At 33.0% G+C, this 18,670-nt stretch overlaps 1 protein-coding gene and 1 pseudogene across 1 annotated transcript in view; one reads left to right on the plus strand and one right to left on the minus strand.

Moving 5' to 3' along the window:
- The window catches only part of LOC140439852 (alpha-N-acetylgalactosaminidase), a 212,126-nt gene that overhangs the window by 100,457 nt on the left and 92,999 nt on the right, over window positions 1-18,670 (minus strand). The window lies entirely within an intron of this gene.
- On the plus strand, window positions 1,842-8,520 carry LOC140438026 (microtubule-associated protein RP/EB family member 1-like; annotated as a pseudogene).

Here is an 18,670-nt window from a genome sequence, read left to right on the forward strand (position 1 = left end):
ACTTTCGTCACTGAAACGAATTGTTTTTATGTAATCTGGCTGTTGGTTAATTTGATTGGAAATATTTTCACAGAATTCTACTCTTCGGTCGGTGTCATCATCAGAAAGTTGGTGCAGAATTTTTAATTTGTATGAATAAAATTTGTTTTTAACCCATAAATCAACCCTATTGTAGGGCGCTTCTGAATAGCGACCATCTAACTCAATGGTCACAGTAATATGATACTTTACACATTTTGTGTGTATTGGCGACACAAAAATAACAAAAGAGAAAGTCAAATTCTCTGAACTTAAAAACAGAATAAATGAGCTAGCCAGTTTAACAATGCGATTTTACTGAATAACAGGAAACAATATATTTTAAAGCAAATAAGTTAGAATATACCATTAAATTAGATCATATTATAGTACAGTAAAAGAAAGTAAAAAAAATTAAAATATGAAAATAAATATTACATACTTTTCCATTCTCCTGCTCCAAAAACGAATGTTTTGAAGAACAGCTGAAAGTATAAGTATAAAGAATAGACATGAAAAGATCGATATACTAATAAAGAACTAAGTAAGAATAAAATATGAATTGACAAATAAGCAGAAGTCATGTTTTGACCACAGGACATTGTTGGATGCCATCTGAAGTTACACAGTGCATACAATGCCATCGAATAAAAAGAATGGCGTCGAATCAGTAGAATTTTTCGACCTACTAAACTAGAAAAACTGTGTCAAACAGAATACCGTTAACCTCTTTTTCTATACGTGGGGGGAATTCCGTGGGGTGCGAAAAAACAAGAAGAATAACAGCGTCGAAATCTCGGCATGGTGTCACATTCCAGAAGAGAGTCTTCGATGACAGCCGGGGAGTAATGATATTTCGACAAGTTCCACGGTAGGAAAATGCCAGTTTGGTGAAAATTGTAATAACTGTGCCGGTGATAAAACACGACGACCACAATCAGAGGAGTTTTGATTAGAAGGCACATAATGCCGAGTAGAGCGTGGTATCAGTTCTTGTATGTGTTTAATTCGATTGCTAATTTATGGGTAGAAAAATTAGCTCAAGGGAGCGCAATCGCCGAAACAGACCAAACATCGGAAGATCGGAAGGAGAACGCTTTGACACATGTGACTAGATCAGCCAGCAATCTTGTCGAGTCAGAGCGAGCATGAAAATTGGACGAGACTCGTTGAAAAAAGTGACTAGATCAATCAGCAGTATAGCTGCCAAGAGCTTCGATCTTGGGATAGATGGGCCGGTATTAGTTCTTGCATGTGTTAATATAATGTGCAATTTGTGGGTAGAAAACATATATCAAGGGAGCGCAATCGTCAAGTCAGATCTAATATCAGAAGGTCGGAAGGAGAACCCTTTAACAAAGATGACTGGATTAGCCAGTAATATGGCTGCCAAGAGCTCCAATCTTGTCGAATCAAAATGAGCATGAAAATTGGACGAGACTCGATGACAAAAGTGACTAGATCACTCAGCAGTATAGCTGCCAATAGCTCCGATCTTGCGATAGATGTTCTTGTATAGAAATAACACCAGAAATATAACACATATAAGTACAGAGGTCAGTTGTATCTGTTTAGATGTTTCATCATCCCAGGATACATTGAATTACCACAACGGTTGTAGAAGACGTTTGAATAGCAAAAAGACATGGAAAAAGGATAAAAACAAAAGGATAAAAAAATACGACTGATTTACGAACGGATAGCCCGCTTTGTACAAGGTTTGTCAAAGGGACGAGAACAATAAGAAGAGAAGTCAGTCGTAGGATTCTATTTTAGGCTGAGTACCGTAAAAATGGAATTTTCCTCTTTTTCAAACGAACAACATGTCAAAATGTCTGAGACAAAGCCTTGAAAATAAACGAAGATGGTTGCTGACGTTGTTGATTTGTTTAGCGAAATACCATCGAGCTTTAAAAGCTAAGCGAGTCCTCGCTGCAGAAGGTGAGTAGATAAAGGAGATACTCTTGTAGAGTTTTTTAAGCGAAATAAAATGAAGAAGAAGTGCCGTAAGTAACGGAACGTAGTAAAAACTCTTGGAGAGGTTTAGAAAAATCCGATATCCAGAGAAAAGACATAGTTCCAAAATTCCTTATTTACTTTAATTTCTGTATACGTCTGCTTTATATCGCAAATGAAACAACAACGAACATATCGAAAATTAAGTAAAGAACGAGATGCCCTTTTAGGACCAGTATAAAATGCGTCGATTAGCGACACACCTCGAACGTCACATAGATTGGCGTCGAAGCTAGTATGAATTTTGGAGAAAAGAAGCGAAATAAAAATTGGTTTTTTGAAAACTGCGTGAGAGTAATAAGAAGAGTAATAGTCGATTTAAAAGCGAAATGGAAATTTGTTTTTTTTTTGAAAACTGTGGGGGAGTTATAAGAAATAGTCGATTTAAAATCGGATTCAGGAACCGGCATCATATGTTGAGAAGTAATAAAATCTTTTATGAATGCAACATACGTCTCTTTGAGATTCGGGAGTTTTCTGAAGCGATTCTGTAGCATACAAAACGACGATGCATGAGAATATCGAATAAATATCGAAAAGAAAAGAAAAAAAAAAAGATAAATAAAGAAGATTGGGTTGTAAAAACGGTGGAATAACAGAAAATCGGCCTGTTAACTTTCGGAAAATCAACAACTTTCCATTTTCAAAAAATATGCAGATACATAATTTTAACGCCTTCTGCGATAGACTAGGCTGTTTAAAACGGATATAAAAACTTCTTATTTTCAATATCGCTGTGTAAATACTACCAAAATAAGTTCAAATAACTAAACTTTTTGCAAATGTCTTTTAATATAGTTTTTGACGTGAAGAAAAAAAAATGTCATGAACATTAACAAAACTTTAAACATACATTAACAAACTTTAAACAAAAAACATACTTTTTGACAAGAACGAGCTTAATATGCAAAGAAAAATTATGGATGGCTGAAATACCTGTCTAATGAAGTGCCACACATGATATATTCCCTAATTCACATTGAAGGTTTGCAGCACTGACAGGAAGATGTTGACAAATGACAGATATTTTTGGAATAAAAATCGACTTGTTTCAGCATTTTCACAAAATCCAATAATCTTCTTCCACATCAGAGTGTACTCTTTTGAGTGTTGAACCCTGCATATTTGTCCGTTGAGAATTGAGTCTGCATTTTTAGGACGAAAAAATCGTAATATTTTAAGTACATCTTATTTTTTAATTGTTTATGTAAAATTTATAATTTATTATTTTCTGAAATTAAATGATTGACATTATGTGGAATTGGATTTACATCTCTTGAACTTCAGATCATCTATCTCTACATTTATTAATTTTTATGTATTTAACCAAGAATAATTGTTGCATTGTTGTAGTTATAAAAGTAAGTGCTTGGACAATTATGGATATAGCATTTTTCATATAAAATTGCTTGCACGTCATTCAAGATTTACGACGTCAGAACCCCACAGCGTTGCCAATATTAAGTAAGGAATTTTAAAATGTCAACCTTTTGTCAAACTATTATATTAACAGTAAACACACTTAGTTTTAAGACTACTGCAACACACTAAAATACATAAGAAAACATTTTAATACAAAATTATATAATCTACATTTTAAACTTACCTCTTTTAGGACTTTAATAGTAAAAACGTCCCGCCATTATTTCTTGTTCAAAATAATATATCTTATATGAAAGATTATCAGCTTTCTACATACTATTTATTTGGTTTTGCATAGTACAATCACAATACACAACAATAATTAGTTTTTAAAGCTATTAATCTAAATTTAATATGTATTTATAAATATAACTTAATAATATATATTATATTTTGATCAAATTGTGTAAAAAATCAAAACATAAACAAAATTCTTACTCTAAAAAAGTGGCAACACTTTATACACTTTTGCCACACGCTGAACTGTCAATAAAATTTGAAGTATTCCCATATCAGTTGCGTACAATTGTCTAATATATTTAATTAAAATTATTATTTTGTGGAATATTAAGATTCAAAGAGTTATTTCATAAAATTTATATTATTAATAATAACAAATGTTTTTGGATATTTAATAAATATAATCCTAAAATTTCCAATATAATGATGATTACATTTTTCTGATTATTACACCATGTTGACGCCTATAAAAGATCGGGCAGTTCCGTATGGGTTTCTTATTATAGCTGTGTTAGGAAAATTTGAACTCTAAGGTTGATGTTCTGGAAATTTTAAATACAAGTGACGTCACTTTGTATAAATCGTGACGTGCAAGTGTTTTACTTTGAAAAAGGGTATACGCATTCGTATCCATAAGAAATTTTCGTAGATGATGATCAATCTGAAGTAATGGAGAGGGATCCTAAACATGAAGAAGCTTTGAAAGAACAGGGAATAATAAGAAGCAGTATCAAGCGATCTCTTTAATATATTATTAAGTAATATTCGTGTCAAAGAAATCGGACTCTTCTAAAAACTTTATGGTGTAAAAATATTTTTACAAAAAAAAATACAACAAATGAGCTTAGGATTTGTAGATTTGTTATATAAAAAGATTTTAGAAGCGTTTATTGGTGCAACGTCAGGATTAGTAATATACGTAACAGTAGAAGTAACATTCACTGACCACGTAGTTTGATTGAAGGAAATTATATAAATTACAGTATTTATCAAGTAAGTTACACATATTATATACCCTTCAAAGCATTTTATGAATTAACAAAGGATGTAATATGTAATAGTTATGATCTAGAAACGATATTAGAACAGCAATCATTAACTGCATAACAGTTTTTAATTCATACTTGTTATTAAGGATAAGGTCACATACGATATTGCAGCATATGTGCATTTTTTTTAAAGTTATATTTACTCGTATAATTTATTCGATTAATTGGAAACTCATAACACCTCTATTAAAATATTATTTCAAATAATTTATTGAGTTGATTGGCGTAATACACATACACAGGGTAGGGTTAAAGTATGGAACCAATTAAATATATTTGAAATAAAAAAGACGCTATTCATGAAACTTTGCATGTAAGTACAATGACACCTAACGCATCTGATACTACCACTACTTGCCGTTCCTACGGAAATACCCTCAACTTATTTAATTTAAATGGAATATCCATTATTTATGCAGATTTTATTGTTATTTCTAATTTATATATATCAAGTTAAAGAATAGGTAAATTTATTTACAAGGACCAATGAAAATAATAACTAAAAAATTCAAGTTTAAAGACCAAAATGCTCGCTATTCACCTCCTGAGAATATGCAACCTATTATTAAATTCGTGAGTCACTCTTTCCAAGACTTCTAAGAGACTACAATTAGTTTACATTCGTCAATAATTCTTTGTTTCAAATCCTGCAAACATGTTGATCGCCTAATGTAAACGTAAATCGTGATTTTAGATAACCCCAAAGATAAAAATCTAACGGATTCATCATCATCATCATAATGCAACCTCTTCTGTCCACTGTTGGACATAGGTCTCTCCCATTTTTCGCCACTCTTCACGGTTCTGTGCTTCTTGTTGCCATTTCTTGGATATTCGTCTAATGTCGTCCATCCAGCGTGTTGGTGGTCGTCCTCTGCTGCGTTTGACTTCTCGTGGGCGCCAGTCAATTAGTTTTCTGGTCCATCTTGTGTCTTTTAGTCTCGCTATGTGACCTGCCCAATTCCATTTTAGCTTGGCGATACCTGTTCTTTTCCTTAAGCCTTGATTCATTATTTTGTCTTTTTTTGTCACGCCTTTGTTCCACTCGCATTTTTAGTGCTGTTGTTTTTGTGAGCGTGAGAGTTTCTGCTCCGTATGTCATAATAGAAAGAACGCATTGGTCAAATGTCTTCCGTTCCATAGCTATCGGGATGTTGCTCTTAAAGATGTCTCTTAGTGAACCATACGCCGCCCAAGCAAGTGTTATTCGTCGTTGAAATTCGCAGGTCTGGTTATCCTTGCCTATTCTGAATCTAACGGATTAAGATCCAGAAAACAAGCAGACCACTCTATGAATCCTTCAATGATGTCCAATCCATCGATTTGGGAAATTCGCATTCAGAAAATTGAATACAATTGACAGATAAGAGTGGGGAGGAACACCATCATGTTGAAACCAAAAACTTTTTGGTAAATGGCCATTCTGTTGAAGTGAAGGAATAATCTTTCGTTTGGGTCTTCTTAAGTCTTTTTAAGCCAAAGACTATTTGTAAATTCGTATAATTATGTATGGCCAGCTTCCTTGCTCTATAAGTGACTCACTTTCTCTTCTTGTTTTTCAACGTCTTCATATCTGGATAGTATAATCCCTAGGTACTTTATTTCCGTTGATTCTTCAATGCTAACTCTATCGATTTCCAGTTTACATCTTATTGGTTCTTTACTGATTTCTATTGTTCTAGTTTTCTGAGTTAAAATCATCATGTTAAATTCTTTTGCTCTTGTATTAAATATGTGAACTAGTCTTTGAAGCCTATCTTTATTTTGGGCTACCAATATTGCATTGTCTACGTAACAGAGAATTGTAATGCCATTGTTCCCCATTATGTATCCCCTTCCTTTATTGACGCACTTTATAACTTCACCCATGATTAGATTAAATCGTATAGGGTTTAGTGAATCCCCCTATCTTATTACATTGCAAGTATAGGTTCCGTTGGACTTTATTTTATGGAATGGAATCTTGGACCTTGAATGCGACATCAATGAAAAAATTGGAATAATTCCAGCTGTGAGTGTACAGAAGACTTCTGAAAATATCATGGACAGAACACGTCACAAACAAAGAGGTTCTGGGAAGGATGAACAAAGAAATGGAAATTTTAAATACAATAAAAAAAAGAAAATTAGAATATCTCGGACATATTACACGTGGAGAGAAATACACCTTGCTCCAACTGATTATACAGGGACAGATCCGAGGAAAGAGAAGAAAAGGGTGGCGTAGAATGTCATGGCTGCGCAACCTGAGAGAGTGGTACGGATGTACATCAAATGAACTTTTCAGAGCAGCCGTCTCAAAAGTCCGAATAGTTATGATGATTGCCGACCTCCGCCGCGGAGATGGCACTTGAAGAAGAAGAAGATAGGTTCCGTAAGTTGTCCATATATTCTGACTTTCATCTTATTCTTTTGACAGACGTTTTCAATTGCTTTTATTGTTATGTTAGCCGCCGGTCACCGACCTGTGACCTTCCCGAAAATTCCCGAATCCCGAAAGTTGTAAATAAATAATATAAATTAAAGTAGTTGCATTTTAGATTTAGTGATAAGTGTTGGTGTAAATAAATGTACCTACATAAATTAAATAATAAAGACAATAAATTGGACGTTAATAAAATGGTTACATTATGGACGTTTTATGATATTAATTGGACGCTTTATGACATTAATTAAATATAGACGCCTTATTTTGCTCAGTGATTCATTTTCTGACACAAATCTGTCCATGCGGTTTCAAAACTATCTAAATTCCTTTCCTGTTTTCGGTTTCTGCAATTTTTGTTTGGGGGCTGTGAACGAACATCCTATTATGATTTTGATTTTCAACAGTTGCCTGAAAAAGCATTGACAAATCTTGTTTATATTCAATAAATTTTTGCAATTTTCTACGTTGGGCATAACAATAAATAAATATTGCACTTTGGTAATATTTCCCAACTTTCTCTTCTGAAGTTTACTAGTTTGCTCATACAATCAAAGTGTTATTCTTGACCAACTGAATAAGAACCAAAGATTGACCTCTAGGGGAGCTATATTCTCCTTGCGTCATTTTTTCTCCACCAATCTGTATAAACAATTGAAATTTATTTAAAAAACCTAGTGGTAAATGTTTATTCCGCGAACGTTACTTTAGAGCATGTGTGAACGAATGTTTCAGTAGTTTTGCAAAAATTGAAAAAAAAATCTATAAGGGCAGGATATTGCCAGTTTATGGACATTCTTTTTCTTGGATCTGTCGAATTAAAGGAGAGTTAAATTTAGATCCAATCTAGAACGTGAGCGTATAAAAATTTCAAGATTTTTCAAACTAGCTTTAAGAAAATGAAAATGTAAGTAGATAAGATCGTTCCCATAGATAGAGTGGTGAAGGGCAGATTTCAAGACAACTTTGAGATATTACAATGGATTAAGAGGTTACGCTGCAACAACAGACTTCGTCGACTAAGCCGAGGTCTGCCATTAGGGCCGTACCCAAAGTCAATGCTGTCAAGCCAATTACTGCGAAATCAATTTCTAACAGACCTCAAGCTGGCGATACAGGTAAAATTGATAAGCTAGCGAACCAAGTCGCCGAATTCAAGTTGAACGTTGATGAACTTAAAAGAAAGAGGGACTTTTATTTTAATAAACTTCGTGACCTTGAAGTTGTTTGTCAAGAGTGTGAAGAAAAAATTCTATTATTTAAAAAATATTGCACATTATTTATGCTGCGGAAGGCGGATTTGCGCCACCAAACGAAGTGGAAGGTGTGGGAGATGAAGATGAATATTAAAGATTATCGCCTTAAGCATGTAACTAAAGCAACATTGATTATATTTGTAAATAAGATAACTTTATGTAACAGATAGTTTTATAATTATTACTTGCATTTTTGGGTGATAAGGGGATTAAAAACCGTTAAAAAATTAGTTAGAAGTTATGTTAGAATTAGCCGTGGAGTTCGAGGGAAGTAGATATAGATTATTCGGCATGCTAATAGTAATAAAAGATTGCAAATCGAGATACGATTTATTAAGTGTATTTTTCTTATTATTCCAATATTTTAAGTTTTCTCTATAGTTTAAGTTTTATCAGTTAGTAATAGAATAATTTATGACCGTAAAATATGACCGTAACTGATATAATATAATGTGTTTAGAATCTAGGACACAGAACAATCCATTTTTATAAGTATAGGTCGGAACTTTTAATTTCTTGACTAATAACGATCGCCTCCTAGGCAATATAGGCCGGAAAATAAATTTGATTCTTTTATTTTTTATTTTGTCTTTCTTTAGAATCAATAAACTAATTCTTATACGATACATATTCCATATTTTAGCTATTACCACAAAATTTGTAAATTATATTTACAATTTTTATTCTATGTTATTGTTTCAATAGTTTCAAGACTTATTGGTTACAAAATAACAATGCTGTTAACATTTTAAATAAAAAATATGAAAGGCTTCTTATATAAAGGTCAGGATTATATGAAATACGCCTATCAAAAATCAAAATACACAATAAACTATATGTGTAACTATCTTCTTAATAATTTTTAAACCAGTAAACCATACCTAAATGTTTAATATTGGAATGTACCTTAACATTCTTGTGAATTGTAAATACTTGTTCATGGTGCATTAACCCATCGTTTTATACAAACAATATACAAATACTGGTATACTACTTAACTCTTTGTTAATGCTATTATGTAATAAATGATTTACCGAATGTGTATATCTATACAAATTACGTGTAGAAAAAAGCAATGTGCACCAGAAGTCGAAAGCTATTCATCGAATTAAAGTACTTACCTACTAACAAATTAATAGAGGTGGGAAATCGTTATAAAATCTACTTTACTAATTACAGAAGATTATCAGAATTGCAAAAATTTTTGATAAACCAATTCACTTATTTGTTGGTATTTATAATTTCAAATAAACTGTACGACAAAAATAATGAATATTGTTGCTGTTCGAGTACTGTCTTTAATTTAATAATAAATAATAACAAAAAGTTGGTAAAAATGGTGGCGTCCAGGTGTTTATTGTGGGTAGCTTGGAGTAACGCTGCTGTACTCATATTCGTCCCATATTCCAGTAAAATAAGGCAAAAAAGGGGGCAAACCTCGGAATGAAAGATAATAAGCTGAAAATTTGCATACGTGTTTATTTTGATGGTATAAAACTTACCTCAAAAGTCTCATATAATCACGTGTCCGCGACTAAAGATATTAAAGGTCAAAGGTCACGAAAATGAGTTTTCTGCAAATATCTCGTTTCCCTTACACTTTATTACATTTAAGGTGGTAAAAAAATTGTAGAATGGAAAATTCTCTTCAATTTTTGTCTCAAGTACTTTTATGTACCTTCAACCCTTCTTAAGATAGAGCGCAAAGAGTGGGGGACCGCTTACCTGTGTATACGATAACGCGAAGTCAGCCAGTAGGATTCAATAAATAATAAGTTATATAGTTAATTATTCACTTAAAATACTATTATTATCATTAAATTTTTATTATTTATTATTTAATAAACTATATTTATAGATATTAATTATGAAATATATATTTTTGATATAATATTTATTTTATTTTTAACAAACATACAATATTAAATAAAATACTTTTCGTCCATATTACTACGAATATTATATCTCGAAATACAAATCTCTTGTACGGCGGTTGCTGTTTCTGCGAAGCTGTAGCAGATGCTCCTTTGTTATATATGACCTAACCGGTTTTTTTTTAATATGACTTTCTACACACCGTGGCGAATGAGTTTGGGACTTCTATGTATATACGCACAATAGCGGTGGAGGGATATTTCACTTGATGATGGGAATGGTAGGGTAAAGCTATTTCTCTGCGTTAGTATTTCTTTACCGAAAAAAATTTATTTTATTGTTCAGTTGAAAACGACATCTTAGCATCGACAGACGTATAATTTTGAGTGAATATTTTTAATTGCAATGGCTGATTTGTGTTTTATTTGTAACAAGTTAATATCAGAAGGTGTCTCTGTGAGTGTTGTGCGTGGCTTACAAACATTAAAAACTGCAAGTATTGAAAGAAATGACGGTCATATAAATTATTTAAATACTACAACATATATTATCGATGGTGGATTTTTTGCACCGCGTAGTATGGAATAAAGATGATACTTTCTGTAATATTTTACATAAATACGTCAGATATTTACAAACACATTATGGCTCAAGTATCGTTGTTGTATTTGATGGTTACTCAGACTACACTAAGAACAATAAAGCAATGGAACAACTAAGAAGAACTGCCGGTATTTCACAATCTTACGAACTCCGTTTTGATAAAACAATTAATGTGCATATCAGCCAAGAACAATTTTTATCGAACACATCTAATAAAAAAATCTTTATAGACATGCTTATCGACAAATTAAAACCTGTTAATATCACTACAAAACAAGCCACATATGATGCTGATTTTCTCATTGTAGAAACAGCTATTGCAGAGTCTGAACATGTAGGAAAAACTTCCGTCATTGTAGGAGAAGATACTGATTTGCTAGTTATCTTGATAGGAAGAGCTCAATCACATCAACAAGAATTTTTTTTTTTTTAAATTGGTAAGGGTAATGCGGAGACAAAATTATATTCATCGAAAAGTTTTGATAAATATCCTCATTCTAAGAAACACATCTTATTTTTACACGCGTTTAGTGGATGTGATATGACTTCTGCGATTTATAGGAAAGGTAAAATATCGTTTATTAAAATGTTCGAAAAAAATCACCATTTTCATCAGTCACCTCAACTATTTCAACAAAAAAACTGCTCTGTACAAGAATTATTTGAAAATGGAGTACGTATTTTCTCTGCAGCGTATAATGCTCCAACATCAGAAGACGATATAGACTCTTTTCGATACACCCAGTTCATCAAATCAACAAGACTCAACAAACCAGTGCAGTTATCAAGTCTTCCACCTTCAAGTGCAGCAGCTCGTCAGCATATCATTCGTGTCTATTATCAGACCCAAATTTGGTTGGGAAATGATTTAGAACCCCAAGAAGTCGGCTGGGTAATGCAAAATGAATTTCTGGAACCAATAACAACATTATTACCGCCAGCACCAGAAGAACTGCTGAATACAATATTTTGCAATTGCAAGAAAGGTTGTGGCTCTAATTGCGGATGCAGGATATCAGGATTGCAATGTACTTTAATTTGTGGGCAGTGTAATGGACAATCATGTCTAAACGCTTCATCAACTTCAGATGATTTCAATGAAGAAAGTGAATATGAATAAGAAGAAGAAGAAGGAGAAGAAGAAGAAAAAGAAGACGATGAAGAAGAAAATTAATACAAAAATATTAACCATACATAATAAAAGAATATATATTATATTTGTAACTTTAATAAATCGATTATTGGATTAATAAATAAATATATAATTTAAAAAAATAATAAATATGATTTTTTCAGTATTTAATTAAATATAAAAATGATTATTGTTGAATTCTGCACTTGATCTTAATTTATCGTATATACAGCTATTAAAAATATCATTAAAGTTCATTTGAAATATTTCATTTAATATTGTGTTTGTTAAAAATAAAATAAATATTATAAAAAAATATATATTTTATAATTAATATCTATAAATATAGTTTATTAAATAATAAATAATAAAAATAAAAAAAAACTATATAACTTATTATTTATTAAATCCTACTGGCTGACTTCGCTTTACCGTATACACAGGTAAGCGGTTCCCCACTCTTTGCGTTCTATCTTAAGGAGGGTTGAAGGTACATAAAAGTACTTCAGACAAAAATTAAAGAGAATTTTTCATTCTATAATTTTTCTTACCACCTTAAATGTCATAAAGTGTAAGGGAAACGAGATATTTGCATAAAACTCATTTTCGTGACCTTTGACCTTAAATATCTTAAGTCGCGGAGACGTGATTATATGAGACTTTTGAGGTAAGTTTTATACCATCAAAATAAAGACGTATGCAAATTTTCAGCTTATTATCTTTCATTCCGAGGTTGCATCCTTATTTTACCGGACTACCATCCCCAATGTTTTTCAGCCATGAATATATTGTTATTAATTTTTGAATGTCATTTTTAATGTTACGATCTACAAGTTCTAGATTTTTTCGGTTGTTTTCAGATGATATAGAAGTAAACAAACTTTTTTATTCATAAAAAATGATCAGTAGATCTTTATAAAAATAATTTATGCCTTTAACCGTACATAAACATTTCATCACATCACATTAAAAACAAAAGTTTTGTATATCGCAGTGAAGAATTTTTGCGTAAGATGGACTTGTACGCCAAAAACTCCAGTACGCCAAAACGAACTAAAAAATCAGTAGCCTTGAGATCATCTTGTTGAGAAGATGGAAATCGACCGTTGCTTGACCTGGTGACCAAGAGATACTCTACCGAAAGGGCAAACTAAGGGGGCATATGGCACATGTTAACTGATTTGTAACAAATTGTTTGAGAAATTATAACGTCAGAAAATTAGTTTTAGCAAAAATAGGCCATGAGTTGGAAAAAACCTAGAATAGAAGATAGTCATAAATATAGTTGAAGTGTTTTTTCGATAAACTGGCACACAACTTATTGTGTGCTCCATTTATTCGAACCATGCTCTTCAAAGACCGTGGACTTACTTTTTTCTCCAAAGCTTGTGAATAGCGGAAAATACCTGTCGCTTTCACCGACGTAAAAAAATACCATTAATTTCTGATTGCAATTAAATCTCGTTACGATGAAATAATTGATAAATAATGAAAGCAATCAAGAGAAGGTAGATTAGCTACTGTAGGTCACATATGATAAAAATCTCTCCTAAAATCCAATATTGCAAAAATTCCCGAAGAACTGACAAAGAAGCTGGTAATCAGAATTACCCGAACTCATTCGATAATATATTATTTAATTAAACCAGATCTAACTGATCTGGTTTTATTGAATGATACTTGAATGGGAGAAGAAACAAAAAATAAAAAGTGACTTAATTCATACTAAATAATATGACTTACACAATAGTCACAATAATAATAAACGCGCTCAAATTTTCAAAGTAGTTTCAAGTTAGTGGTTACAAAAAACTAGTTTTACTGTAATAAAGAATGCTCTGGCCTGTTCGATCCTAATACGAGCCTCTTGTATTTTATAGTAGTTTCCATTGAGATGGCAACCTAGATATGGCTCAACCCGTTTTATGTCTTGACTTCACTTTCTATATGCCCCTAATTTTTTTTTTTTGTTTTGCTTATCCCTGCATCTCATTCCATGTTTTGTCCTATCTCCAGCTTTTTCCATATAGATCTCCTCCATGTGTTAAGTGGTCTCCTTTCTGGGCATGTGGTTTATCCATTTTTTTTTTCTTCTTATGACGACCGGTAAGCATCCACAGCTCGGTTGCCATCCATACCATACAGAGACATTGTCTCAGTCATAAATCCCAATTGAGAGCTTACGTTGCCATTCATACCTAGGCATATACATCAACACAGGCCTAAGGTTCACGAAACATCTGACAAATGTAGTCCAGAGGGCGGAAGAAAGAACGGCAGCCCTACAAAGGATTATGCGGGATATAGGTGGTCAAAGCAGCCAAAAACGAAGAATGTACCTGCAAGTGGTACAGTCGACCCTGCTACATGGAACCCCCATTTGGGCAGATGTACTAAATTACAAAAAGTACAGAGACATGATAGCGAAGCCCCTATTAAAAGTGACAAGTGCGTACAGGACTACTTCAACGATGGCCCTACAGGTGGTGACAGTGAGTACGCTCCCCATTCACGTCTTACTGAAAGAACGGCAGACCCTCTATACCTCTCGAGACGGCCACCTACCTCAGGTCAGAGCCACCATTAGAGAACAATAAGTTCCAGCGAGTAAATTTTTATTTTATGCAGTTCCTGACTGGATATGGATCTTTTAGGTCTACACGTATCGTATACGAAAACCAGCGGTGATAGTTGTGTCATATGTAACGTAGAAGACGATGTGGAGCATTGTATTTTCAGGCACAAGGTGTTTGCGTCGGAACAACATATAATACTAATAAAGCTAGGAGAGATATCCTCTGACAACTTTATACGTGTCCCTATGGACAGCAGAGAGAACTTTGAATTTCTTATAGACCAAGTAACAAAAATTATGAAGAGAAAATCCAGAGAAAGAAACTGAGACAGGATGAGAGTGATCTGGGGCAATCCGCTCATTTTCTTCTGGTTTATTACCGCTCCCAACTAAGAACCGGCAACAAATCTTCATTATCAATTTAGGCAGCGCAAGGCACCCCTAAGTTTCGTTCACTAACTGAATACGTACGGGAGTTTCTTGACGAAGAATGGGTGGTTTTAGTAGATAGGCAGGACAACAGGAAGGCATCCGTTTGCAGGACCTCCTCTACACAGAGGAAAATGGGCTCGGATGTTTTCCTCTGCCCTGAATCCAACACACACCTAGCAATGGTATGGTGTTTAGAACATTTCCACACTCATCCAACAAAAAAAAACGTTGCCATTCAGGGTATCTGTTAAAAACTTTAACATTATACCAACTTTTTAATAATGATGTAACAAATAACAAATTTTGTAGTATTCTAAGGGTATTTAGCCAAATATTTAGTGGGTTGACTGATGTACACCTGGTAAATATACTGATGATGGTCTTGTTATTCCGAAAACGTCCTGTGATGTAGCCCGAACGGGTCTTTTAATTATATACCCTTTATAAAGGATTTCTAAATAAAACTTTTATGGAGAAATGTCATTAGGGAAGCCGAGTTCGATTAGGGATAAAGACAAAGAGAAGGATGATAATGGGATTAAACTATAATTGATTGTAATGAGTAAAAAAACTTCATATATGTATATAGAGATAAAAATTTCAGAGTATCAAATCATCTGTATAATACAGTGAACATTGTTTGTCCACATAACTAAAATATCATTATCAGTTTTAGTTACTAACTAAAACAATCTATCAGTCAAACGAAAAAATCACCGAAAATGTTTGAAAGTAACAGTTCCAACTTAAGTACACATCACACACCCAGAATTCGAGGTGTGGAACAATTACGTAACTGCAAAATAAGCTTATTACAAACGCCCCTTTTTCGTGATATCCAAACCTCTGAAATTATTAATTTTAATAATTTTAGTTTTTATTTATTATAATATTATTAACATTTGTTGTTAGTTTTACTGCAACCTTGCTCTTTATAAACTTGTTGTATTGAATTCAGATTTAAATTAGCATACTGATTTTTATGTAAGTTACTGATCGTGCTGTAGGTATATCAATTATGGCATTGTTGACTGTAAATGGTTTCGGTTGCTATAAGATATAATGTGCCTTTTAGTTGGAAATTGGATAATTGTTAATGACTACTGCAATAAAACTGTTTAACACAACCGAAAGCAACAATCATGCGAAAGTGGTACTTTCCTCTCGACTGAGCATATGTTGTGAGAATATTTAACATTTTTTGAATTTTTTACAAATAACAACTATCACATATTGTTACGATATTGTTGTGATTACGAGTAATTTTTTAATAAAATGTGTACTGAATCAAAAAAATATGTCATATATAATCAAGTGATGTTTTTGTAGACATTTTAAAAAACCCTCGTATCCAGAACATACAGTTTGATTCGTATAGGTATTTAGTTATGAGGTATTTTGTCAGGTTATGTTACATAATACCTTAAGCAGCAACATTGAGGTACATATGAAAAGGTTTCACTCATTACTACTTATTTCTTATTTAGGTTGTTTAACTACTACTACTACTATCGGCGTTCTCAGCGTTCTCCGGCGCCTTCCGACTCCTAACCGCCATTCTTCTCTATTTAACCATAGGCCTGGAGGGATTTCTCTTTCCTCTAGTTCTTTTTTAATTCCCTCTCTCCAGCTTCTTCTCGGCCTTCCCCTTTTTCTTCTTCCTTGTGGTGTCCACGTCAAAATCTGTTTCGGAATCCTGTCATCTGGCATTCTTTGTACATGGCCGTACCAGATTAATTGTTTTGTTTTTATGTCATCAACTATTGTATGCTTGACTCCCATCATTTCTCGTATTCTCTCATTTGGTATCAGATCTCTTCTTGATTTACCTGCTGCTCTTCTCCAGAAGTCCATTTCTGTTGCTAGTAACAGTTTGTCTCTTCTTTGTTTCATTGGCCAAACTTCACTGCCATATGTGATTACACTTTTAAGTATGGTGTTGTATATGAGTTGTTTGTTCGCTTTAGTTATTGTTTGGTCCCACAGAATGCCGTTCATCATGGATATGGCTTTTCTACCCTGTATGTTTCTGTCTTTTATAGCAGAATCGAGTGTTCCATCTTGAGTTATCTTCATACCCAGGTACTTATATTCATCACAGTTGTTTAGACACTAAATTAATTACACTAAAACATAATCTGTCTTTTATCCATTTATGTTTTTAAGTACAAAACAATAATAATAAAGCTCAACATTAGAGATGGGGATTTTGCGGTTATTAAGAGAAAAATTTGAAAAGTAGACCGTATATACACCATGGAAGAATATGGACAGCTCATTAAAACTTCATGTAAAAATAACCGCTTCAAGGTGGTATTGGTGAATGCTGAAGACGTAATTGACTACAAAAGTTGGTGACCAGAGTACTACAGAACCCAGTGGCAAAAATGTTCCAAGGAATCAGAAGGTTCAACTAAAAATAAGATTCATGCATTTTCACCACTCTTACGAGAACTCAAACTTTTTTGTAGCACACCTTTTTATTAACGAATTAGCCAATCACAGCTTCAGGCTTAACAATAATAAAAAATACACTAATATTGCCTCAAGCATAATATTGGCATATTCCACTGGAAAGATTCCGATTAATTTGAAGAAGATTGTTGATGTACAAAAACTACAAAGTTATATTCCGGATATAGAAAATATCCAGGATTATTATAATGAATTGTTTAACTGGCCCACAACGACCTGAAGAAGATGAATAATCACACTTTTCGTTTTTTTTTTTTTGAGTTGTGATAATATTTTTTGTACTTTTTAATATAAATTACAGTACTATGTGTATTTTGTTTCATTTTAATTTCTTATAAAGTTCAATTTCGGGTAACGCTGAACAATTTATTTGAGAAACCCCTTAAGTAAATCAAGTTTGAGCTTATATAGAGCTTATTCTTAATCTATTTTTCAAAAAATATTGGAGTTAAAAAGTCAAGAAAAAGTCATCATCATCATCAATGGCGCTACAACTCCTCGTGAGTCTTTGCCGCGTTTACTATTGCCTTCCATGTTTGTCTGTCCTGTGCCAGTAATTCCCATTGTCGCACTCCCATTTTCTCTAGATCTTCTTTGACTGCATCTTTCCACCTTTTTCTAGGCCGCCCTACAGACCTTCTTTCCTCTGGCCTTTCCCAGAACACATTGTTTATAAGGCGATTGTTGTTACTGCGTATCACATGTCCTGCCCATCTGAGTCTATTGGCCTTTATATATCTGACTAGATTTTCTTTTCCGAATAGAGACTCTAGCTCGTTATTGTATCTGCCCCTTCATTCGTTTATCACGCTGTCTCTACAAGGGCCATATATCATTCGAAGAATTTTACGTTCCCACACCAGCAATTTATTTATTTTAAAGAAACAGTGTATAAATGGAATTCGGTAGGTCAAAATACATATAGACGTAGAGATAGAGTTTTAACATATAGAAATCTTCGTGTTTTCCTCACAGTTTTTTCTTGTTTTCCGAAAGTGTTAGTTTTGTGACTTATGGGGATTCTCAAATCAGCGATTAAAGTATTTAGGGAATAGTTGTACTGACTAGAAGTAAGTTATTACTAGTACTAGCAATAAACAAAAATAATATGGAACTGGAGAAGAAATTTGAGCACAAAAAGTATTTGCTTTC

The sequence above is a fragment of the Diabrotica undecimpunctata genome, chromosome 4 (assembly GCF_040954645.1).
Source record: "Diabrotica undecimpunctata isolate CICGRU chromosome 4, icDiaUnde3, whole genome shotgun sequence".
In the NCBI taxonomy this organism is placed as follows: Eukaryota; Metazoa; Arthropoda; class Insecta; order Coleoptera; family Chrysomelidae; genus Diabrotica; species Diabrotica undecimpunctata.